The 23,973-nt window shown below is 48.9% G+C and overlaps 2 protein-coding genes across 3 annotated transcripts in view; both read left to right on the top strand.

Moving 5' to 3' along the window:
* ASIC2 (acid sensing ion channel subunit 2) overlaps positions 1-23,973 on the top strand; it is a 358,569-nt gene that overhangs the window by 132,955 nt on the left and 201,641 nt on the right. The gene's annotated exons all lie outside the window — the stretch shown is intronic.
* LOC126646402 (uncharacterized) overlaps positions 290-23,973 on the top strand; it is a 281,736-nt gene continuing 258,052 nt past the window's right edge. Inside the window, exon 1 of the mRNA XM_050327741.1 lies at positions 290-363. The gene's annotated coding sequence lies outside the window, so the exon portion shown is untranslated. The remainder of the gene's footprint in view (positions 364-23,973) is intronic.

Here is a 23,973-nt window from a genome sequence, read left to right as displayed (position 1 = left end):
TGTGGAACTGGAGTCACAGCAAACACATCCTGAGTGTCTTTAACAGGAGACCACGTGGTGGATCTGAGGGCTGGAGCTCCTCTGCCCTGGGGACAGGTTGGGACAGCTGGGAATGTTCACCTGGAGAAGAGAAGGATCCAGAGAGACCTGAGAGCCCCTTCCAGAGCCTAAAGGGGCTCCAGGAGAGCTGGAGAGGGACTGGGGACAAGGCATGGAGGGACAGGACACAGGGAATGGCTTTAAGGGCAGGGATAGATGGGATATTGGGAAGGAATTCCTGGCTGGGAGGGTGGGCAGGCCCTGGCACAGGTTGCCCAGAGAAGCTGTGGCTGCCCCTGGATCCCTGGAAGTGTCCCAGGCCAGGTTGGAGCAACCTGGGCTGGTGGAAGGTGTCCCTGCCCATGGCAGGGGGTGGCACTGGTTGGGCTTTAATGTCCCTTCCAACCCAAACCATTCCATGATTCTAGGGAATCTCTTTATTACTGTCTTCCATCTGTGTCCCCCCATTCTCCCTGTGGATCCAAACAAAGGTTTCCTGAAGATTCTCTGGCCACTCTGACACATCACCCTTGCCTTGGCTCTTGCATTTCTCCCACGGGCTCTGAGCAAAACAGCCCCAGGACTCTTCTCTCCCAGCAAATTCCAAGGTCTGACAGGGAGAAGCCCTTGCTGCAGGCCAGGTTGTGGTCCCAGAGGGATCCCAGGCTCAGATCCCAGAGGGATCCCAGGCTCAGATCCCAGAGGGATCCCAGGCTCAGATCCCAGAGGGATCCCAGGTTGTGGTCCCAGAGAGATCCCAGGCTCAGGTCCCAGAGGGATCCCAGGTTGTGGTCCCAGAGGGATGGCAGGTTCAGGTCCCAGAGAGATCCCAGCTCAGATCCCAGAGGGATCCCAGCTCATGTCCCAGAGGGATCCCAGGCTCAGGTCCCAGAGGGATCCCAGGCTCAGATCCCAGAGAGATCCCAGCTCAGGTCCCAGAGGGATCCCAGGTTCAGATCCCAGAGGGATCCCAGCTCAGGTCCCAGAGAGATCCCAGGCTCAGGTCCCAGAGGAATCCCAGGCTCAGATCCCAGAGGGATCCCAGCTCCAGGAGCAGGAGCACTGTGAGTGATTCCAGCTCTCACAGCTCTCCGTGCCAATAAGGCTCACAAAGAGTGTTCAACAGCCTTGTTATTACTGTCAGTTCTGTTCTCTCCCTCATCATTTCTGGGCCATGGAGAGGCTAAAATATTAACCAGGACATTGATGAATTTGAGGCTGAATTCCTTTAATTCATTCCTGGCTGAATTCCTGCTTGCATCCATAACTCCACTCCAGCTAATTCAGGGAATTTATGGCTTTAGCCCTGTCAGATGCTTTGAAAAGTCTCTATTGGTTGCTCATTAATGGGACATTTTCCCCCTTTCTGGACTCTATTAGCTGAGGAGGGTTTTTAATAGGGAAATATATATATTTAAATAGAGCACAAAGTAAGAGCCCCCAGTGCCTTCCTCCACCTTCTGAGTGATGGGGCAGCAGAGAAACCTCCTGCAAGCCCCAGCTGATTAAAGCAGTAGGACATGGGCCTGCTTCCCTTCCCTTCCCTTCCCTTCCCTTCCCTTCCCTTCCCTTCCCTTCCCTTCCTTCCTTCCTTCCTTCCTTCCTTTCCCTCCCTTCCTTCCCTTCCTTCCCTTCCCTTCCTTCCTTCCCTTCCTTCCCTTCCTTCCCTTCCTTCCTTCCTTCCCTTCCTCTTCCTTCCCTTTTCCTTCCCTTTTCCCTTCCCTTTTCCCTTCCCTTCCCTTCCCTTCCCTTTCCTTCCCTTCCCTTCCCTTCCCAACAGGGTTGCTTTGCCAGATCTCTCCTTTAGAAGCAAAACAAATCTGTCCTGTGTTTGTTTTGACTCAGCAAAGAATTAATCTCAGTGTTTGGTAAATATTTCTGGTCACTGGAAATATATCCAGGGGATTTCTTGGATTATTTTATTTTGATGTTTCTGCCGTGAATCGTTTGGAGTTCTCTTATTGACGGAGTTCTGTCTAGAAATTTAGCTTTCCACAGGGATTTTGAAAGGTCTTAAAGAGTTGAAATTTAGTTAATTTAACTCAAGTTTTGGGAGGAATGAGGAGGAATCAGGGCATCACTGAGTCCTTAAGGATGGAAAACACCTTGAAGATTGAGCTCAGGTGATTTCTGAGCCCTTCCAAGGGGTGGGGACCCCTCCACTGCCCTGGGCAGCCCATTCCAATGTTCCACCACCCTTCCCACGGAGAAAAGTGCCACGGGGCACTGTGGGACACGGTTCAAAGAGCATGGGAGGGTTTGCTTGGACTTGATGACCTTGGAGGTCTTTTCCAACCTTTCTGGGTCCGTAATTTTCCACAGATTAAGCCACTGGTGTCTCTGGGTCACCCGAGAGCTGTGGGGTGGCTGCTGGGACGCCCCTCAAACAGCTGGAGCTGCTTTAACAGCAGGAGCTGCTTTGCAAGGCAAACTTTCAAGAAAAAATGAGCTGGGCCTTGGGCCAAGAGTGACTGTGATGAGCAGCTGCCTCCTGTCTGAGTGGGAAGGTGGAGAGAGAGGAGAAAGGTGCCCAGGTCTGGGAGCACAGCACAGATAATTGGGCAGAGTCGTCAGTCAAGGGAAAAAAAAAAATCAAAAAAACCCCATGCATCTCACATCCCAAGTACACCTTCCTCATGGCACCACCTTGCAGTGTCACCAGAAATATTCCATTTTAATCTTTAATTATTTCTTTTTATAGATATATAGATATAAAGAAAAGATGCATATCTGGGTTGAGGATTGGGCTTTTGACAGCAAAGGGCAGGAGGAAGAAAACTCTCCAAAATGTACGTGGGAAGCAGACACTGTTTGTGAAGGTTGGCTTTAAACACTTGCAAGCAAATATTCCCAGGCACACTCCAAAAAGGAGTTGGGGGAAAAAATAGAAGTGCTTTAAAAACAAAAGAGAGAATTTCCCAAAGTCCCCAAATACGAGTCCTTGGTTATTTGGATCCCAGGCAAGCAGAAATCACTGAGCACTCTGGGGCTGCTCATCTGATGCATTTCAGATGTTGTTGCACAGTTTCAATTGGATATTAGGGAAACTTTCCTCATGGAAAGGGTTGAAAAATATTCCATCAGGCTGCCCAGGGCAGTGGTGGAGTTCCCATCGCTCCAAAAAACAGGTGGATGTGGCATTTGGGGACAGGGGGGAGTGGTGAACGTGGTGCTGGTTGATGGCTGGATGGGATGATCTTGGAGGTCTTTTCCAACCTGAAGCATTCTGTGACTCTGTGGACAAACAGATCCTGTACCAGCATTTTCCAGCCTCCTCCATGGTAAAGCTTCACTTTCCAGAGGGAATTTGTCCTTTTGCTTGACCAAAACCTCCTGCAGGGGAGCCTGGCTGGGATCACCAACCCATTTACTGGTGAATTGTCCTTACTGGGCTCCCACAGGCCAAATTCAGCCCAATTTTGGGCTCAGCATTCCACTCCCTGATGGGAAACTCCAGCCCAGGTGAGACCCTCCCTGCTGTCCCTCCAGGAGATTCAGGGAGTTAATTCCCTGAAATCTGAGGGAGACAAAAGGAAGCAACAGAAAGGAAAGACAAAACCAAACCAGCTCATCTGTCAAACTCCCTCCCCATTCCCAGAAAAGCTGCCTTCCCTCCCAGCAGTGGGAAGTGAGGTGGGCCAGGACTGTCTGTCAGCAGAAAGTGTCTCTCAGGAGGTTTGATGTTGCTCATGATAATTGGCTGGGTCATCCAAGTGAAAAAAAACTGGGGGTTGATTTCTGTCCAAACAAAAGGTTCCTCCTTAGTTTGGCTTCTTTTATTTATTTATTTATTTATTTATGCCCCTCATTCCCTGCTCTTAAGAAATACAGTGGCTCACAGAAGGATGGAAAAAAAAAGGGGGAATGGAAAAAAAAAATGGATGGTGAATTTTGAGTTGATTAAGAGGATTGAAATGGAAATTGCTGTGATTTGGAGGGAAAAGGAGGCAAAATTTCACTCCTACTTCTGTAATGGGAAACCTGAATTCGGTGCTGGGAGCCTCCAAGGGAAGGAGCTGTTTTGTAACGTGATAACACAAGTTTAAGTGCTCGTTAAACAGTGGGAGATGCTGTTTGAAATCTATATCCTCACTAACCAGGCCCTGCTGCCTCACCCTAGGTGAGACCCACCCTGGAGAAGAACAAGGCCAAGGCATAATTCAAGCTCCACTAAACCCTTTGGAAAAGAACTCTGCCCAGTTCTCAGCACGGCAGAGTTTTTTATTTACATGCCACATAAAAAAAAAACCCTAACAAATTGGGAGCAGGGCTCCCATCACCATCAGTTCCCTCTAATGTTAAAAGTCTGTGTTGTGGATCTTTGCTGATGCCTCGTGAACAGGATAAAAATAGAAGGGTAAATAAATGGTGAGGTATTAATACAGGAAGAACAGTGAAGTCTTCATTTCACAGCATCCCAGGATGGTTTGGGTTGGAAGGGACCTTAAAGCCCATCCAGTGCCACCCCCTGCCATGGGCAGGGACACCTTCCACCAGCCCAGGGTGCTCAGAGCTCACAAGCCCTGGAGAGAGGAGACCAAAAACATCACCCTTGTTGGAAAGTTGGGAAACAGAGGAGCTTTTCCTGGCTTCCCCAAAGTCATGTGGAAAGTCAGTGGCTGAGCTGGAGCATTCCAGTCCTTCCCCAGTGTTAAGGTGAGTGTGGCACTCACAGCACTGCCCCTGCATCCCTGGGAGTGTCCCAGGCCAGGTTGGATGGGACTTGGAGCAACCTGGGCTGGTGGAAGGTGTCCCTGCCCATGGCAGGGCTGGCACTGGATGGGCTTTAAATCCCTTCCAACCCATCCCATCCTGTGATTCCATGACCTCTCCACTGTCCCCTCCCCAGGCAGGGAGATCCCCAGGGATTCAGAAGAGCAGGTAAGGAGCTGTTCCATCTTGCTGGAGAAGGGAAGCACGGGCAGATGAATTCAGACATCTGAATGTATCCCAGGGCTCTGGTTGCCTGGGGAGCCAGAGGCACATGGACATCTCTGCAGATGTTGTGACACACAGAGAGCCCAAATTTGGGGATTTGGACAACCTCACATTGGAGCAGTTGAATCCTCCCTGGTGCTGGAGGAGCGTGGGAGGCTTTGCCAGCTGCCTGCACCAGTGGGACAACAGCCTCCAGCACTGGTTTGGACTGGGAGCCTAATTCAGGTGCTGTGAACGTTCATCCAGGTTCTCCTTAGGGACTGCAGGGGGAAAAAAACCCTGGAATGACCCCTGGAAGATGCTGTGAGCACTCTGACACAGCTCAGGGAGGATCTGCAGCAGCTCTCCAGGACATCAAGGGGATTGTTTTCCAAGTGGGGGCTTTGTCAGCCAAACCTGGATTCGTCCTAGAGTGGAATTTGGTTCTCTGAACATGAGCAGAACGAGGAACTGAACAGTCACAGAGCAGCATCTTCCACCCCTTCATCTCTCCCTTGGTAGATAATGCTCTGATATGATTTCCCTGAGCAGCAGCAACGCACCCCATGGTTAGAAAGATCGATTTTCAGTCATAAATTTGAATTAGTCCCTCTCTCAGGCTAATTTTAGAATCCAATTATGATCAAGAAAAGATCTTGAAAGAAAAATAACAGTAAAAACTCTCTCCAGATATCTCGACAAGATAGAGGGTGAGCAGCAGCTGAAACAGTCTTGGATTAATTGGGGAAAAAAAAAGAAAAACAGTTTATCTTGATTTGTCTTCCACGAGGACTCAGGGATAAAACTGCAGAAATACTTGCAAAAGGCAGGAAACTTTATTTCTTGCTGGAGATCTAATAATTCTGACAAGTACATTGAAAACATATCAGAGGAGAAGATCTTACCGTCCCCAGATGGAATAAGAGTGGAATTAGCAAATGGCACATTAACATATTTCTGATGATATTCCAGCCTTCCTGAGAAAGGAGATGTTGTGGGGAATTCATTAATTCATTTGTGGGGTTTACAAGACACCTGATTTTTGCTCTGAGTCAGAGACAATGAGGAGCTTCTGCATCTGAGCCAGAAATCTGTAAAAAAAAGGATGGAAAAAAGGATGGAAAAAAGGATGGACACTTTCACCTTTCCGGGCAGTCTGAGCCTAAATTTTCAGGCTGGTTTTGGGTGCTGGATTTGGAGTCATGTTGTGTGACCTCTGGAGGAAGATCTCCCAGGAACTGGGTGAGGAGTGGTTTTCACCCCCTGGCAAAACACCCCAAGGAACGTTCAGCGCCTTGGACAAAGAGCAAAGAGCAACCAGGATGATCTGATGGTTTGGGGCTCTCACGGGGCCTTGAAGTTGCTGCTCTAAATCCTGGACTGGAGATGTGCCAGGACAAAGCTGAGGGGACACCAAAGGAGTTATGGAATTATGGAATGGCTTGGGTTGGAAGGGATCTTAAAACCCTTCATCTCATTCCACTCCACCAACCCAGGTTGCTCCAACCTGGCCTTGGACACTTCCAGGGATCCAGGAGCAGCCACAGCTTCTCTGGGAATCTGTGCCAGGGCCTGCCCACCCTGCAGATGATCAGATTGGATGGGGGTTAATCTCCCACCATCCCAAAGAACTCTTCTTCTTCTTCATCTCCTTCCTCCTCTCCCCCTCCTTCTCCCTTATAATTATTCTTTATTCTTTAATTATTTATTGTTATTTGTTATTATTATTTATTACTATTATTTTTATTTATTTCATTATTATGATATTATTTATTATTATTATTATTTTTCCCCCCAGGCTTTTGCAGTGCTGAACCCTCAGCTCAGTGAAACAAAGGATGAGTTATTGCACCTGCTGGGTTTGATGTGGCAGAGAAGAAAACCTTTCCCCTGCTCCTGGTGGGATGTTCTCATCAGCCCCCTTACTGAGAGCAAAGTCCTGGCAGAATTAAATCCCAGAATTTCCACAAGTCAGGGCTGATGAACCTCCCAAACTAACAAGGGACGTGCAGTTGAGGTGCCCTCAGGTTTCTCAATTAGAACCCTGAGCACTGAAAATAAAAATGCACATCACAATTAGTGCCTTTCAAAGGTAAAGGTCATTTGTCTCTTTTTGTGAGGGGAAAAAAACAAGAGTAAAAGAAAATTTCCAGCTGATTGTTTAAAAACACCTCCGAAGAAAGGGCAGCTTTGCCATTCAAAAAGGCTTTTTGCTTGGAAGAGGCAGAAGCTTTTCAGAATGCTCAAAAGTGAAATGAAGCTCCACAAAATCATCTGTAGAAAATGTGTAATGTATGCCTCAGTAATATTAGGATATTTAGGAGAGGTACTTTAGTTTCCCCTATTAATCTATGAGTTTTTCAGTTTCCCTTTCTAATTTGAAGAAGGATTTTTAAAATTTTCTTTTTTTTAAATTTATTTATTTATTATTTTTATTTTCTTTTTTCTCTATTTTCTTGGTGTTTTTTTTTCCCCTGAAGCAAAAAATAACCCCCCAAAACTCAATTTTCAGCTGTACTTTTCTCACTTCTCTAATTTTTTTCAATGAGGACTGGAAGAAATGCTTTAACCTTTGGCTTTGGGAATAACTGGGCGCAGCAGAAACTCCTGCAGGACCTTAAAATTCTCTAAATGACTTCCAAATCCAGCACTTGGAGCTGGAATAGGGGACCCACAGTGAGAGTTCACTGGGCCTGTGGATTTTACATCTTCCCCTAAAAGGTCACTGTGGGAGCCCACGTGGCAGCTGCCCCAAAGCTGGTTGTGAAGCAGAAGGAGACTTTCCAAGGCCCATTTCTTTTGTTAGAAACCTTGAATTATTTGTGCTCTGTTAATAAAGTTCATCTGGGGCACCTGAGCTGTCTCTCTGTTGTTTAATAAATTGCTCACTGAGGGCCTGAACTGATCAGAGGGAGGAGATGATTGAAAGGTAAGAGAAAAGGGCAAGAAAAATTCTGGGCAGCAGGAATAGAGTGGTCAGGAGGCAATGAGAGAGCTGAGGGGTCTCTGTGGGGTGGGGTGGGATGGGGAGGATGTGGAGATCAGAGATGGGAATGTGGAGATCAGAGATGGGAATTGTGGAGATCAGAGATGGGAATTGTGGAGATCAGAGATGGGAATGTGGAGATCAGAGGTGGGAATTGTGGAGATCAGAGGTGGGAATGTGGAGATCAGAGGTGGGAATTGTGGAGATCAGATGGAGAGGAACACAGAGGGTCAGCAGGACAGTTGGGGTCATGAAATGACCCCTTGAGTATCACAGAATCCCACAATGGTTTTGGGGTGGGAGAAACCTCGAAAACCATCCAGTGTCACCCCCTGCCATGGGCAGGGACACCTTCCACTAGCCCAGGTTGCTCCAACCCTAATCCAGCCTGGCCTTGGACACTTCCAAGGATTAGGGAAAGGTGAGCACATCGTGAATGTCTCTGGATATTCACTGAGCTCAGCCTTGCCTGAGCTACAGGGGCAGATGCTGGGGTCGTGCTCTTGGCTTCCAGTGAATTCCCAGCTGGACATTCCTCCCTCCAGCAATCCCATGGATGCTCCAGCACCTCTGCATGGCCCCAGTGCACCCACAAATATTGCATTTCAGCCCCTCCAGCCCATACCCCCTCCCAGGCTGAGCTGGGAAGGTTCAGCTCAGCCCAGACCTGCAGCTTTTCCCCCCCTCTCTCACTCTTTGCCTGATCTAAAACATCCCCAGCTCTTCCCTCCAGGTGCCTGCAGGGAAAGCAGGGCAGGTTTTGGTGACTTTTCTGACTGAGCCATAATCCAGCCCTTCAGAAACCCCTTTGGGTGATGGAGAGAAGGAGGTGAGAGGCAGAAAAAGGGACATCAGGCAGAAACACCGAGTCAGCACCACCAGCATCTGCTGACTGGAGCATTCCCTTAGGAGCCTAAAAATCCAGGTTTAAAGCTGTTTGATGCCTGAGTCAGGCATCCTCAAAAACCATCCCAAGTTCTGGAATGTTCCCCAGTTGCTGCTCTTAATACTGCTGCTTGTAAATGATGTGGAGCTGCAGGTTTTAAAATGTTTGACTTGAGTAGCTGATGTTTAACAACCTCTTTAATTATATTGAATTCTTTCTCTGCAATCAAACATTGCTCAGGGCCATTGGAAAGTGAAGTATTTCATTATCCTCGTAGGATATGAATACATCATCCAAATTATTTCCAGCTACACAGCTGAAATATTTATTGACTTTTTCTGCTTGTTCTGTGTTGCAGGGCTGGTTTTCCAGCCTGTCCTGTGCTGGACCCACTGGAACTGGCTCAGCCTGCAATGTTTAGGCTCAACTTAACGTGCTCTCAGCAGCAAAACAAATGTGTTTGCTTTTTGAGCCAAGTGCTCTCTTCCCTAGGGAGAAAATTGGGTTGGGAAAACCTAAGGATTCCCCTTATGGACATTTTTTATCATTTTACAAAAATCCTGAGCTCTGAATAATTTGTTTTCTTAGGGAGTGTGTCCTGGGTTAAGCTCAGAAGGACTAAAGGTTAAGCTAAAACCAAGACAGGGGATCTGAAGGAATAAAAAAATAAAAGTTTAAGGAGTTTTTGTGACGGGAAAAGGTGAATTTCACAAAAATAATAGGTCAGAAGGGCCCTTGGATTGTGGCTTAAGGAGAAAACAGGGAGGGAGGCAGGATGGAAGGATGGATGGGAAGGAAGGAAGGAAGGACACCCAAAATCACTCCTACATTTCTCTCCTCTAATTCTGTTTTGCACATACCAAGCACATCAGAATGATGGGAAGAAGGAGGGGAGATTGTTCCTCAGGAACACTTTGGACAGGAGAGGGTTTGAAGGGCTCCTACCAGAGGGACTCATCCCTGTGTCTGTGTGATCACTGCTGTCCTACAAAGATTTTACCTCCCATTTGCCTGGAAAACAAGAACCATTCCCACACTTGCCTGCTCTGAAAATCACAAACACCCCCCCCACACACCACACACCTTTCACAGCTGATTTTTCCACTCCTTGTTCCAGCTTGGCCCCTCTCCCCTCTCCAGAAGAGGAAGAGAAAAACAAACACTCCAGGGTTTGTTGGTGGTTTCTCTCTGCCACTCCTTTCAGGGGAGCCTGGAGCTGTCAGAGCCCAACACACCTCGTCAAATTAACATTTATTCCTCCCTGAAATGGTAATTACACCCTTTTGTGCCGTGCTGAGCTTGTGGTTTTTTTTTTTTGAAGTGTAAATGTGGAACTTTTACAACACAAAGTTGTATTTCTGAGCCAGCAGTTCGGAGCAGTTTGGCCAAGAGTTCTGGGTGAAGGTGGAATCATGGAATGGTTTGGGTTGGAAGGGACCTCAAAGCCCATCCAGTCCCACCCCCTGCCCTGGGCAGGGACACCTTCCACCAGCCCAGGGTGCTCCAAGCCCCGTCCAACCTGGCCTTGGACACTTCCAGGGATCCAGGGGCAGCCACAGCTTCTCTGGGTAACCTGTGCCAGGGTCTGCCCACCCTCCCAGCCAACAATTCCTTCCCAAAATCCCATCTATCCCTGCCCTCTGGCAGTGGGAAGCCATTCCCTGTGTCCTGTCCCTCCATCCCTTGTCCCCAGTCCCTCTCCAGCTCTCCTGGAGCCCCTTTAGGCCCTGGGAGGGGCTCTCAGGTCTCCCCAGAGCCTTTTCCAGGTGAACCCCCCCAGCTCTCCCAGCCTGTCTGGTTAATCAGTGCCCTCTCCCTCAGGATCCACTCACAGGAATCCTCCCCACATCATTCCCTGCCCTGGGGTCAGTACAGCTGGGGAGGGTTTTCCAGCACAGGGGATGCCATGGACGGTGTACAAGGAGAGAAGAAGGTGATGGAGAAAAATGCAGCTGTTGAAATGGAGATTTATTTTCCCAGCCTGCCTCCCCTTTTGCATCTCTGCTCCACGGAGCTCCTGCTCCCAGCAGGAATTCTGCCCTGGCTCCTGCCAGTGGGGACATTGTGAACTTCAAACTCTCTTTTCTAAATGCTGCTCGATTATTTAAGAGCATTTTACTTCAGGTAATTGTTTCACTCAGGAGGCTTTTTAAAACCTTTTGAGAAGAGGAAGCAGAGTCCAGAATTAGAAGCAATGCTGAGCTAATAACAGTAATTGCTCCCAAGCCCAAAATGGAAGAGCTGGGATGGAGTGAAAAGGTGTTCCATGTCTGCATCCCAGTTCTTTCCACTCCTCTGGGCACTTCCCCTCCTGCCACTCTGATTTATCTCACCCACAGCTTAATTAATGCAGCTTTCCCACTGCCAGCTTGGGAACATGGAGACTGTCCCTGCTGTCCCCATCTCTCTGGGACCTGATTCCACTTCAGGCCCTTGTCCTGCCAGCCTTCTAATTGGTGACAGAGTCATGAACATCCAGAGCAACCAGCAGCAGCCCTGGGCAGGGATCCATGTCTGTAAGGGGCATCAAACAGGGCTGCAGGGATGCTGAAGGAGGAATTTGGAGGTGTCTCACTGTCTGCATGGGCTGGTGTAACTCCAGTGGCACCAGCAAACTGCACTGGGATAACTCCAGGGGGGTCTCAGCGTGTTTGGCCCACGCAAAATTCGGGAGGCTGGGTTGGAACTGAGCTCAGGGCTCACCTGTGGGGCTGTGCCCCCTGGTTGTCCATGTCCTGAGCTCACCTGGCTGCTGAGTGTGTGCCCATCACCCTGGGGGTGGGGACAGCACAGCTCCAGCACCCTGAGCACAGAACCTGGGGTTTGGGTTCAGCCACAGCTCTCCTGTCCTTCCAAAAGTGGCTCTGAGTGTCTCTGATCGACTGCAGGGGGGGCTTTTGGCCCAGAGTGAGCGTGTTTGGACATGAAACATTAAAAGCCAGGGGTCAGTGACTGTGGGGTGACAGGGCATGGCTCTGCAGGGGTGTCTGTGGGGCTGGGAGTGCTTTCCTTCAATCTCTGGGCTCCTTAACTCCTGAGCACCGGCTGGAAATCCATCAACCATTCCAGGAGAAGATGTAGGAGACACCTGATAAGCTAGAACAGCCAAAGCCATTAACCTGAAGAAACAGATGGATGTTCTGCTGCCGAAGCCTCTCAGAGCAGCTGACAGGAGACACAGACACCTCCTGGCTGCAATCTCTGATCTCAGGGAGAGGGACATGTCACTGCACGGCACCAGGTTGGTTACTGCAGCAGCAACAGGCTTGGAGAACATCTCTGCCCTCCCCTGCAATCCCTGTTAAGGCTCTGTCAGTTTGATCTCTTTAATCCTGGTACTCACAACCACTGTCAGTCCCACAGCACAGCAGGGAAATGCTCTGCCTTCAAACACCTTTTTCCTGCTGTGCTGGGGGCACACCCAGGACAAGGCAGGCACTTTTTTTTGGCACAGCAGAGCCTGGAGCTGGAAAGGGAGAGGTGGGAAAGCCCCTAAAGTGTCATCTGGTGGTGGGGAGCTCCAGGAAGGGAGATACTGAGGGAGGGATACTCAGCTGAGGGGCAGTTCGTGCCCTGTGCCTGAGGCAGGATGTGCTCGGTGGGGATGTCACAATCCACGCAGGGATGGATCAGGGAGTGTCCAAAGGAGGCCACGAGGATGGGGAAGGGGCTGTAGGGGAAGCCTGAAGAGGAGGCTGAGGGCACTTGGTTTGTTCAGCAGGAGAAGAAGGGAGTGAGGTCAGACCTCAGTGGGGTTTTCAACATCCTCCCGAGGGGCAGTGGAGGGGCAGCTCCAATCTCTGCTCTGGGTGAGCAGGGACAGCCCCCAGGGAAGGGCTGGAGCTGTGTCAGGGCAGGGTCGGGTTGGATCTCAGGGAAAGGTTCTTCCCCCAGAGGGTGGTTGGCACTGAACAGGCTCCCCAGGGCAGTGGGCACAGCCCCAAGGCTGCCAGAGCTCCAGGAGGGTTTGGACAACGCTCTGAGGGACAGGGGGGGATTGTTGGGGTGTCCTGTGCAGGGCCAGGAGTTGGACTGGATGGTCCTTGTGGGTCCCTTCCAGCCCAGGATATTCCATAATTCCATGATCCAGTGCTCCCTCCTCTCCCAGTGGCCATCCTGTGGAAGAAGCCTCCTCTGTCAGCCCGGGCAGTCTGACCTCTTGCTAGAAAAGATATTTCAAGAAGTAAAATTGAGGAGCTGAGGAAGAGGATGATCCCTTCAGGAGCACACGAGGCCATCTGTCCTCACAGGACTGGACTGACACGGAGGGTTTTTCCTCTCCTTTCTCCTTTACATCTGGCATTTCCAATCCAAAGGCTCGTTTCATCCTTGCTTTGGACCTTCAAGGGCTCACCTGGCTTTTAGGTAGCTGTCACCTCACATCAGCTGAGCATCTGCCTCGTGGGCAGCACATAAATCCATCCCTCTGATCGTGTCTGCAGAGCAAACAACAAACATTCCTCTTTCCAGCTCTCTGCCTCAGTGGAAATGTTGCTGTAAAAAGGGTATCCATGATCCTCATCCATCAGTTTAAAGTTCCTCCCAAGATTTATGAACACTGGATTTCTACGTGTGTATGACACTGCCATGGATGCTAATTATTAATAGCACATTAATGTAATATAATTCATATATACTATACATGCATTATATATTTACAATATAAATATATATTGTATATATTTTGTATATATACAATATATCTATATACATTATATTATATAATGTAATAGTGTAATTATTATTAATTAATAATGTAATTAAGGCTAACAGTGTGTCTGAGAGATGGCAAGAAGGGTTCAGCCCAAGTATGGAAACTGCCCCTTTCAGCTGTAGCAAAGCAAGGTAGATCAGAGAATCAAAGTTTGGGTGGGAAGGGACCTTAAAGCCCATCCAGTGCCACCTCCTGCCATGGGCAGGGACACCTTCCACCAGCCCAGGGTGCTCCAAATTTATCCAACCTGGCCTTGGACACTTCCAGGGATGCAGGGGCAGCCACAGCTTCTCTGGGCACCCTGTGCCAGGGCCTGCCCACCCTCCCAGGGAAGGATTCCTGGGGCTGAAAGGGAACCCATCACGGTGGTTCTGGAGTGCTGGCCCGGTGTGGGCTGTTTAACTGCACCCCTGACCCTCCCTGTCCTCTCTCTTTCTCTCCCCTGGCTCGGAGAACCTCAGCCTGTCACGTCATGCCAAGCCCGTGAGGTGGCACAGGGGAACAGGAGGTGACAGGGCAGGGACAGCCTGATGGGCTGTGAGGCTGCAAACAGAGATGAAGGGAGTTATTTTAGGCTGGGATGGCAGGAGCTGATGGGGGATGTAAACCCGAGCTGACACACGAAAGGGCCAAGCTGCTGTTCCCAGCCTTGGCAGAGGGACTTATTGACCTTTAAAGATGCTTTGGCACATCCCCCTCTGCTGAGTCACAGCCACCCAGCAGCGAAGGGGTTGATGTCTCTGTGCACAGAGGCTGCTGGGTGTTAATTCACAACAGATCAAAACTTGGGGGTTTCTTTGGCCTGTGATAGGCCCAGGAGCGATTTGCTCTGAGCTGGGGTCACCTTAGAACGAGAGCTGAGCAGATGTCTCAGGCAATAATTTCATCTGCTGTCTAGTGAAGAGAGACAAGGCTGTCCCAAGGGGTGGTACAGCCCGTCCCAGACAGACACCTGAGACACCTGGGGATGAACGTTGGTCTGGTTCTTTTAAACCTTCCCTGTGCTGCTTTAAAAGTGTGTGTTGTGTGAGTGGCTGGGTCCAGTGACCTGCACAGAGGACACGTTCAACATCCAGGTGTCTGCTGTTCAGTGAGGTGAATCCCACCCTTTGTGCCTCCGCCTGGCCCCTCCAAAGAGGGAGAATAAAAAAGGGAGAATAAAAAAGGGAGAATAAACTCCTGGTTTTTTTTTTTATAATTTATTTTGTAAAAAACTCCTTAAAACCCGCCTGTCTTGTGGCAGAGTTGCTGAGGGAAGGTGTGAGAAGTGGAACAGAGTGAACATGTGGATGGTTGTGATGAGATTCATTGCTAATAGAGGACCGAAATATTGCCAGTGCAGTGTCTAAATAACACCTCTGACACCTGTTCCAGTGGATTATGGAACCATCAGGTCCCTCCTGGTGGATCAGGAGCTTCAGTGAGACTCCCCTGCTGGCTAAACTTCTCAGAGAAGTCTCACTGCAGCTCAGTCCACTTTCAGCCTCAGGTTTGGTCACAAACCTTTCCTCTTTGGAAGCCCAGACTGAGGGGTTTTTTCACTCCAAGGTGGAATTTGGAAGGTTTGGAGTAAATCCTGTCCTGTGCCATCCCCCTCAGCTTTTTGACCCCCAGTGTATCAGCTCTTCTTTCACTTCAGGGGGGAAAAATTCCTTGCTGTCAGTGGAAACCATAAGTGGTGAAGCATATTCAGCTCAGGAATCTCTTGGAAAAATCCAATCCCTGAGTGAAATCACGGAAAACTGGAGTAAAGCAAAGGCTTCCAGGGCCTTTATGACTTGTACTTCAACTGAGGTTGTTTTTTAGCCCATGTAGGTTCGCTGGGAGACTTAGAAAATCTATTTGCCTTCTATCACGAGCCAATTCCTGTGACCATTATTTGTCTTTTCTGTGGAATTACAGCCATAACACAAGTGTTGCAGATGATCCACAACCCTCGAGGCTGCCCTGGGGTAAAAGGGATGATTTTCCATCAGCTGCCAGTGCCTGTTCTTTATGACACTGCTCCTGTTATCCATGGGAGGCTCCCATTGACACTTTTCATTTCAGCTGCCGTGAGGAATGAAAGCAAATTCCCCGTGAGGAATCTCCCTTTCTCAGCGTCACATCGGCCAGGGCAGATGATGCCATCAAATCCACTTTGCAGAGCAAACACCTCCCTCCCCAGGAAAGGTGAAAACATCCAGACTTTTTTAAGGGATGACTTTATTTACCCATTTGGTCTGAATTCAGTCCTCTCCAACCAGGAGATGGCAGGAGCTGTGCCAGGAGGGATTTAGGTCCCTTCCCAGCCAAACCATTCCATGATTCCATGATTTACTTGCTTACTGAAAAGAGAAACAATGCTGGAAGCCATGGATTTTTTTTTTTTATTTTTTAAAATAGTCCTAATTTTGCTTCTTGATTAAACATTTAAAGGATGGCAGAGGTTCCACAGCAGACCCTGCTGCCTATTAGCTCTCCAAGTTGCTTTAGATGTATCAAGCTAATTTAGCCCTGGCAGCCTGCCAGGGACAGGGACATGATTTGCTTCAGAGACAACTTAAAATCAGGGGGTTTTTTCAAAGGAAAAAAATCAGGGCAATTTACCTGAACTGGGTGATTTAAAAAAAAAAAAACAAAACAAAATGGATTTGGGGTTCTTTGTGCTGAGTGAAGGGGAAGCAGAGCTTTGATGTTCCAGTTCCAGCTCTGCCCATGGTTCCACCAGCAAGGAAATATTGGATGGAAATATTCTGGTTTTTTGATGTTTTTTTTTCCCTAAATGTGCATGGAGGTTTCAGCTCATTGGTGGGAAACCTGGGAAGAGCTGGATGAAGGTCTGCATTGGGAATTTTGTTCAACAAACAGCACGGTGGGCTGGGCTGAAGTGGAGCCTTCCCTGCTGTGCAACCTCACAATGCACCAGGGGACGATCAGGTCGGACAGGAAGGAAAATTTCCTCACTGGAAAAACAGTCAGGAATGTGAACAGGAGCAGGAGTGGAGTCACCATGCCTGGAGATTTCAACCAACAAGGCCACATGTGGCCACTTGCAGACCTGGTTTGTTGGTGGGGTTTGGTCAAAGGTTGGACGTGATGAGCTCCTGCTTTCATTCCCAACAAATTCCAGCTGTAAATTCCTCCAGTGCCACCAGACTTGCAGAACTTGTGCTCTGTGCCAGAACAGCCCCCCAGCCTGAGCTGGGGAAGTGTCACACTGCTCAGCTGCTCCCTTCTCCCTCGGGAGGTGACAATGACCTTTCAGCAGCAGAATTTCGCCCTCAGACATCATTTTTAATTTAGTTTTCAGGCAAGGGGGGAGAACAAGTGGGAAGTGACTTCCCAGCTGGAGCAGCCACACAGGTGTGGGAATGTCCCTGCTCTGGAAGAACACTGGAGCTGGACCCAGCTGCCACCTCAGTCACGATGTGGGCACTGCCAGGGTTAAACCACAGGTAGAATATTTCCTATAAAGCACAAATAAAACCCTTTCTCCCTCTATATTTTTTTTCTCGCTTTACATTTTTTAAAACTCTCAAATCCAGATGAATAGAAAAAAAAACCCTTATATTTTTTCTCAAACTTTTTCTTGCATTACATTTTTTTTTTTATAAGAGCTTGATGAATAGAAAAAGTGAATTACATTGGTTCCAGTTTGCAAGGAGAGAGCAATTTCCACTGATTTAAAGGAAGAGGCAGTTGGGGTAATGATCACACAAAGAGGCTGAAATTAGTCAATAAATAAAGTGCAACAGCTCATCCTGCTTGCACTTTCCTTGCATTAGATGCATTTGGGACTGAATTCCCAGGGGACAACACATCTGAAACCTCAAATAAAACCCCATTTTGGACCCCAGGAAATTGGGTGCTTCTCTTTTGTGTTTCCACGCTGTCGTTATTTTTCTCTTTTCTATTCTGGATATCTCAGAAAAAAAATTGTTTCCATTTTAAGCTGTGTGTTCCCTGCCCACGACCAACAATTTCACCTCTGATTTTCTTGTGGGAAAAGAAAACAACCCCCTTTACCCCCCCAAAAAAAGAGAGGTGTTAATTTACCTTTGTTTGTTAAAAAGAACTTGACCCAATAGGTTCTTCCAAATGTGTTGCATCTGCAAATTGAACAATCCCTGTCCAAGAATAGCTGTTCTTACTGAAATAAAAAAAAAGAAAACCAAAAAAAAACCACAAAAAAACCACATAAATAAAACAATTAGGGGTTGTGAAGATCCGTGGTCCTTCTCTCAGCTTCTTTTCTTCCCTCCCCTCCTCATTCCCCCTGCAAAGCTGTCAGCAAATCCATCATGATGGAGCAGTGTTGGATCATGTTTAAGATCTTTAATATCTCATATTTACTGGAGGGTGCTGCCCTTCTGATGCCATGGAATGTCCTGGAATGCCATGGAATGCCATGGAATGCCGTGGAATGAAAGGTGTGGGTTCCAGCAGAGAAGGTGAACCCAAAGGACCTGGCTGCAATGTGCTTGATGCTTTTTTTTGGGGTCTGGGTTGTCTTCACCCCAAAGCTCTGGCAAGGGATGGAAGGGGCTCACCTGGTGCCCAGGGATCCTGGTCCAGCTGCTCCAAGACAGGAATTGTAGCAGGATGAAGGCAACAGGCTGAGCTGGAGTTTATTCACCATCACGTTGCCAGCTAATTTTATCTGATTGAGTTTTCTGCAGAGCTCTGTGTCTGTCTCTCCTGAGAAGACTTGGCCCCGTTTCCCTTCTCTCTGAGATGAATTACTGGAACTATTTGGACATTTTTTGCTCAAACACAGGAACGTTAACATTGTTTGCAGCCCCACCAGTGGTCAAACAACAGCCAGTGCTGAGCTCAGCCAAGGCTCGTCCCCAGCGCCTGCCAAATGTGTTGCTCACAAATCTGTTCCCTTCTCCTTCCCCCACCTGTGGTGCTGCCGGGGATGGGAGGAAACTTTTCAAACTCTCCTGTCTCACTGCAGGCAAAAATCCACGTGAGGAATGTGTAAATAGTTCCAGAGATTGTGAACCACAAAACGGTCCGGTTTGGCCGCTGAAATTCCCGCTGCTCCCCTTGCTTATGGACCACAAGGACTGGGATGAGCTGAAGAAAACTGGGCACTAAGCCAGGCTCACACCTGCCTAGGAACAGCTCCCTGCTGCATGTACAGTCCTACCTGAATGGCAGCATTTAGAGGCTGCTCTGAAGAAAATTTTGCCCCAAAAAACCTCCGAAAATTCACTTTTATGGACTATTTACCTCATAGTCCTTACTTGGAGCAGACCTAATTGTACAGAAAGCACCAGAGGCAGTTCTGGCTCAGGCTCTGTGGGGAAGGTGGCAAGACATCAGCACCAGAGGTTCTCTCAAGGGGATGCCCAGTGTCCTCAAGGCCATGACCTGAAGTATTGCCAGGTATCTTCTAGGGAGGCTCCTAATTCAGGTTTTATTTGCCTGTGGCGATAAACACATTTCATGCTTGCTCACACACAGCTTCTGAAAGTGTTTCTGAGCTCCCCAGTGGTTTTCCCTGAACTCCAGGATTCAGGGATGAGCCAAACCTGCCCTGTGTGTGTGGCTGCAAACCAGGGAGGTTCCATAACTATTTCCACCCTCCCTTTGCCCACATCATTCCTCCCCGTTGTTTTCATGGGGAGAGGAAAAAAAAAACCTCTCAGTGCTTTCCCTTGCCCACCTGAAGAAGCTTCTCCTTCTCTCTGGCAGCTCTGCAAGAGGGATAAACCCGTGGAATTTCTTTGTTTCCTTGATTTTGCCCAATATCCTGTGTGTGTGAACCTCACAGGTGACTGATGGACACAAAGAGGATCCTGCAGGGGCCATTCTTTGCTTGTCCCACTGGTCCCACTGTCCCTCACTACACTTGGGGACATCCGATTTTATCTTTCTTCCCCCCTCAGGCAGTTTGGAATAAAACATTTCTTTTAAGGCATTCAGGTGCAGGAGCTTGGCCTGGAGTTAATTCATAACCAATTAACTCCAGATCGTTAATAGGAGATTTGTAAAGGTTAAATTGAGCACAACCCTCCCCCAAATGCAGTTCCAGGCCAGGAATATCCATGTTTCTCCAGGGCAGAGTGCACGTGTTCATAATCTGCTCTGATGTGCAGGGAGTGACCAGGTGTACAAGTTAATTGGCAATTAATTAACTGCAGGTTAGAAAAAGGACCAAGCAGGGGAAAAAACAAAACAGGCAGAAACTGGGGGTTGTTTTTCTACCAGCTGGAGGTTTTGGGTTTAGTGAACAGGAAATAAAACTGGAAATAATGGGTTAAATGTCAAGGAAGCACTAAATAATATCCCCAGTAAGCACTGGAGTAGCTGGGGGGATGGTGAGTCTCCACCAGCAGAGGCAAAGGCATGGATTGGACAAACATGATGATTCAGCACAGGAAACCTGCCTTGAGTGGGAAAAAGCTCCAGGGGTTCCCTGAAAACCCTGGAACACTCACAGGTTTCCAAAGTGTCGTGCTGAGCCTCTCTAAATGCTCTCCATCTGTTACAACCTGCCACTTCCATGGGCAGGGATCTTAAAATCTGCCACTTCCATGAGCAGGGATCCTATAACCTGTTATTTCCATGGACAGGGATCTTAAAATCTGCCACTTCCATGGGCAGGGATCCTATAACCTGTTATTTCCATGGACAGGTGCCTTATTACCTGCCATTTCCCTGGGCAGGGATCTTAAAATCTGCCACTTCCACGGGCAGAGATCCTATAACATGCCAATTCCATGGACAGGGATCCTATAACCTGTTATTTCCATGGACAGGGATCCTATAACCTGCCATTTCAGTGGGCAGAGACCTTAAAATCTGCCACTTCCACGGACAGGGACCTTAAAATCTGATATTTCCGAAGGCAGGGATCTTAAAATCTTCCAATTCCGTTGGCAGGGCTCCTGAAACCTGCTATTTCCATGGGCAGGGATCTCTGCATTAAAAACCTGACACCCTCAACCACCAATTAGTTCTGCTAACGAGGGGCTGGGTTAAAACACTCCGAGCAAAACACTTGCACTACATAAATGCTACCTTAAGCAGCAGCTGTAAATTAAACCACAGCAACAGATTGAGGCCTGTTGACCTTTGAAAAAACTTCTGGAGGTGCTGACAGGACGTGTGGGAACAGCTTCAATCAGCAGCAGGGCCAGAGCTGCGGGGATGTGGAAGGTGCTCCACGGCACAGCTGCTTTGGAGGCCAAACCTGTGGCTGGGAGAGCTGGAGGAGAAAGGCACAGAGAAACCACCACGTGGGTGCCCCAGCCAAGGGTTTCAGCCCCCTCCATCCCATATTTGTTTTTTTTTTGCTCCTTATTTTCACTCAGGTGCTTCAGTTACCACCGTGAAGCGGGATGGGATGTGTCCAGACCTTTGTGATTCCTCCCCTGGCTCAGAGCCTGGAGTTTTCGAGACTGTGACATTATTCCAGCCCAATAAAAAATAATAACTAAACCACCTGTTCTAGGGACCATCTGTCTCAGGGGAGTAGTACAGATGATGATTAACGTAGGACTGGAAAGGACATTCCAGCCAACTGCACCTTAAGCACCATTAACACCGTTTTATGAATCTACCCAAATTCATTTTAATCTTATATATATTTCTTATTCTCTGCTGCTGGGGGTGGGAGCTGTTCCACAGCCTCCTTCTCATTTTTTTCAGCCTATTTGGGGGTTTTTGTGCTGAGTCTGCCCTTACACTGGGCTTGATCTAACCCTTATACTGGGCCCAGTATAACCCTTCCAGTGAGCCTGATCTACAGATGGAGAGAGAATATTTACATGGGATGGAGTGACAGGACAAGGGGGAATGGCTTCAAACTGCCAGAGGGTGGGGTTAGATGGGATATTGGGAAGGAATTCTTGGATGAGAGGGTGGGCAGGCCCTGGCACAGGTTGGCCAGAGGAGCTGTGGCTGCCCCTGGATCCCTGGAAGTGTCCAAGGCCAGGTTGGAGCACCCTGGGCTGGTGGAAGGTGTCCCTGCCCAACCCAAAGCATGCTGAGATCCTTTGATCCTCTGTGACTGTGGGAAGAGCCAGGAGCCGGTTCCAGCTCTCAGTCCCACTCCCAGGTACCACACAAGCATCTCTGTGTCCCTGCAGAGCTCCAGGGGACTGAGGCAGCTCAGCCCAAACCCTCTCCCTTTGATCAGAACCAGCCTGAAGTCTCTGCTCAGCAGGGAGAGCTTCTCTCAGCCTCAAAGAGGAGTTCCCTGGGACTGGCACTTGGCACTGAGGGCTCGGAGCAGCCCCTCTGGTTTTGCTCTGCACCATTTCTGCAGCGTCCTGACACCATCCAGGCAAGTGCTGCAGGAATTACTGCAGCCCAAAGCCACCCTGAGCACGAGGGGTGTGATCCCTGGGTCAAATAACACAACAAAATGTCCCTGTGAAGGTAAAGGGGGGGGCTCCTTTGGTTTGTTGATGGCCAAATTCAGTGTTAGTGTCAAATGCTTTGAAGGCAATGGTGTCACATCAGCAGAGAAACTCGAAATAGGAGTGAAAAATGGTGTTTTTCGTGAGTAATTTCCCAGCTTTAAAAAGAAATAAAGATCAAATCAGTTGAAATGATGCTGCCTTTTTTTTTTTTTTTTTTTTTTTTGGTACCATATTCCAAATGAGTTAATGTCCCATAAGAGAAAGGCACTAATGGAATCACAGGAGCAACTGAAACCAGAGCTGGACATTGCTGCCAAAGCCCCTGGCAGTAATTAGCTTGTTACGACTCCAAATCTTGATATATTATGAAAAGGAGATTAAGCCTATGGATTTCCAATCCCTTCAAGGCAGCATCAGTGCAAACTTTGATTTGAACACACGTAAAAGCCTCCCAAGTGGAGCAAAAAGGAAAGGACAAAGAACTGTCACAGAGCTGTGTTGGAGTCCCAGCTTTGCTCTAGGAAGAGCTTCCCCTTCCCTGCCAGCCACTGCTCCAGAAAAACCTCGGCTCCAAATGAGCCTAACAGGACAAATGGTTTGAAAATGGGAGCACTGGCCAATCCATCACAGTGCCCACAGTGCACAGTCCCAGCCTGCTGCCAACGAGCCCTCAACAGGGGAGCCTTTGAGCTGGGAGTGACACATCCCCTCCCTCTGACCTCCTGGGTCCTGGCTCTGGTGGATTTTGGAGCTGCCACAATTTGGGGGGGGGGATCTCTGATGTGACATCCCCACACTTCACTTGGGGCTTCACGTGGAGCTGCAGGGGGATGGTTCTTTTCCAAGAGCTCCCTGTTTTCTCCACCCCAACTTCTTTCTGTTGCTTCAGCCCCAGTCACGGAGTGAACACCAAACCAACCAGAGCTGAACAAACAACAAGAAATGGCAGCTTTGGCCCACCAGCAGCTTTCCAACTACTTGTCTGTCGACACCCCCTCCACCCCACCCTCTCTGCTGTTGCTTCATAATGTGCAACTCGTGCAAAACAACCTGCCAGCTTTCAAATCCTTCACAGCAAATCAGCTGGAAAAGCAGAGCTTCTTCCCCCAGCAGCTGCTGCAGCTCTGGCTGCTGTGAGCCCTGAGCTGTGAGGAGGATCTGGGGGCTCTCCTGTGAAGCAAAAGGATCTTGGGGGCAGGTGGGGTCGTTCCTTGAAGGAAACATTTGTTTTCTCTCTGTTTAATGAGTGTTGTTGTGACCAATATCCCCAATCCACCTTCTGGGTGGGCTGAGGCCACTCCCAGGGGGTGTCACCCCCGTTCATCTGGTGGCACATGATGGGGACCCATCTGAAGAACGGTGCCCTCAGCACACAGCAGGTGGCTGAGAGTCTGCCACCAGAAGGTGACTTCTCAGTTTCAACATTTGGACCAATCCAGGAGTATTTTCTTCCAGTTTTATCTCACTGGTAAGGCCAAAAGGTCAAGGGTCCACCTCTCAGTGGACAAACTGGACAAACTCCCAGCAGCTGCAGTCCAAGAAAATGAGAGAGTGTTTACAGGGCCCTGGAGTGACAGGAATGGCTTCAAGCTGAAAGAAAGTAGGTTTAGATGGGGTATTGGGAAGGAATTGTTGGCTGGGAGGGTGGGCAGGCCCTGGCACAGGTTGCCCAGAGGAGCTGTGGCTGCCCCTGGATCCCTGGAAGTGTCCAAGGCCACATTGGATAAATTTGGAGCACCCTGGGCTGGTGGAAGGTGTCCCTGTCCGTGGCAGGGGGTGGCACTGGATGGGCTTTAATGTCCCTTCCAACCCAAACCACTCCTTGACTGTGATTCTCAGTTTGGCAGTGCAGATAGTCCCCCTTTCCTTCCCCCCTCTCTGCTCTCCCACAGCCCCTGCCCTCAAACCACGGGACAGGTTTGGAGTCAGGATGGATGTGCCTCTGGGAAAGTGCCAGAACAACAAGGTGACAGCAGAGGAATGTGATGTTTAACCACAGGGTCTGTCCAAAGCTTCGCTGCTCTCAGTAGCGACACAGCAGGAAACATCTGGAAGCAACATAAAATAATTG

The sequence above is a fragment of the Myiozetetes cayanensis genome, unplaced genomic scaffold (assembly GCF_022539395.1).
Source record: "Myiozetetes cayanensis isolate MyiCay16 unplaced genomic scaffold, myiCay2020 scf34, whole genome shotgun sequence".
Taxonomy (NCBI): Eukaryota; Metazoa; Chordata; class Aves; order Passeriformes; family Tyrannidae; genus Myiozetetes; species Myiozetetes cayanensis.
The sequence above is the reverse complement of the archived record's forward strand: the minus strand, read 5'-3'. Positions and strand labels throughout refer to the sequence as shown.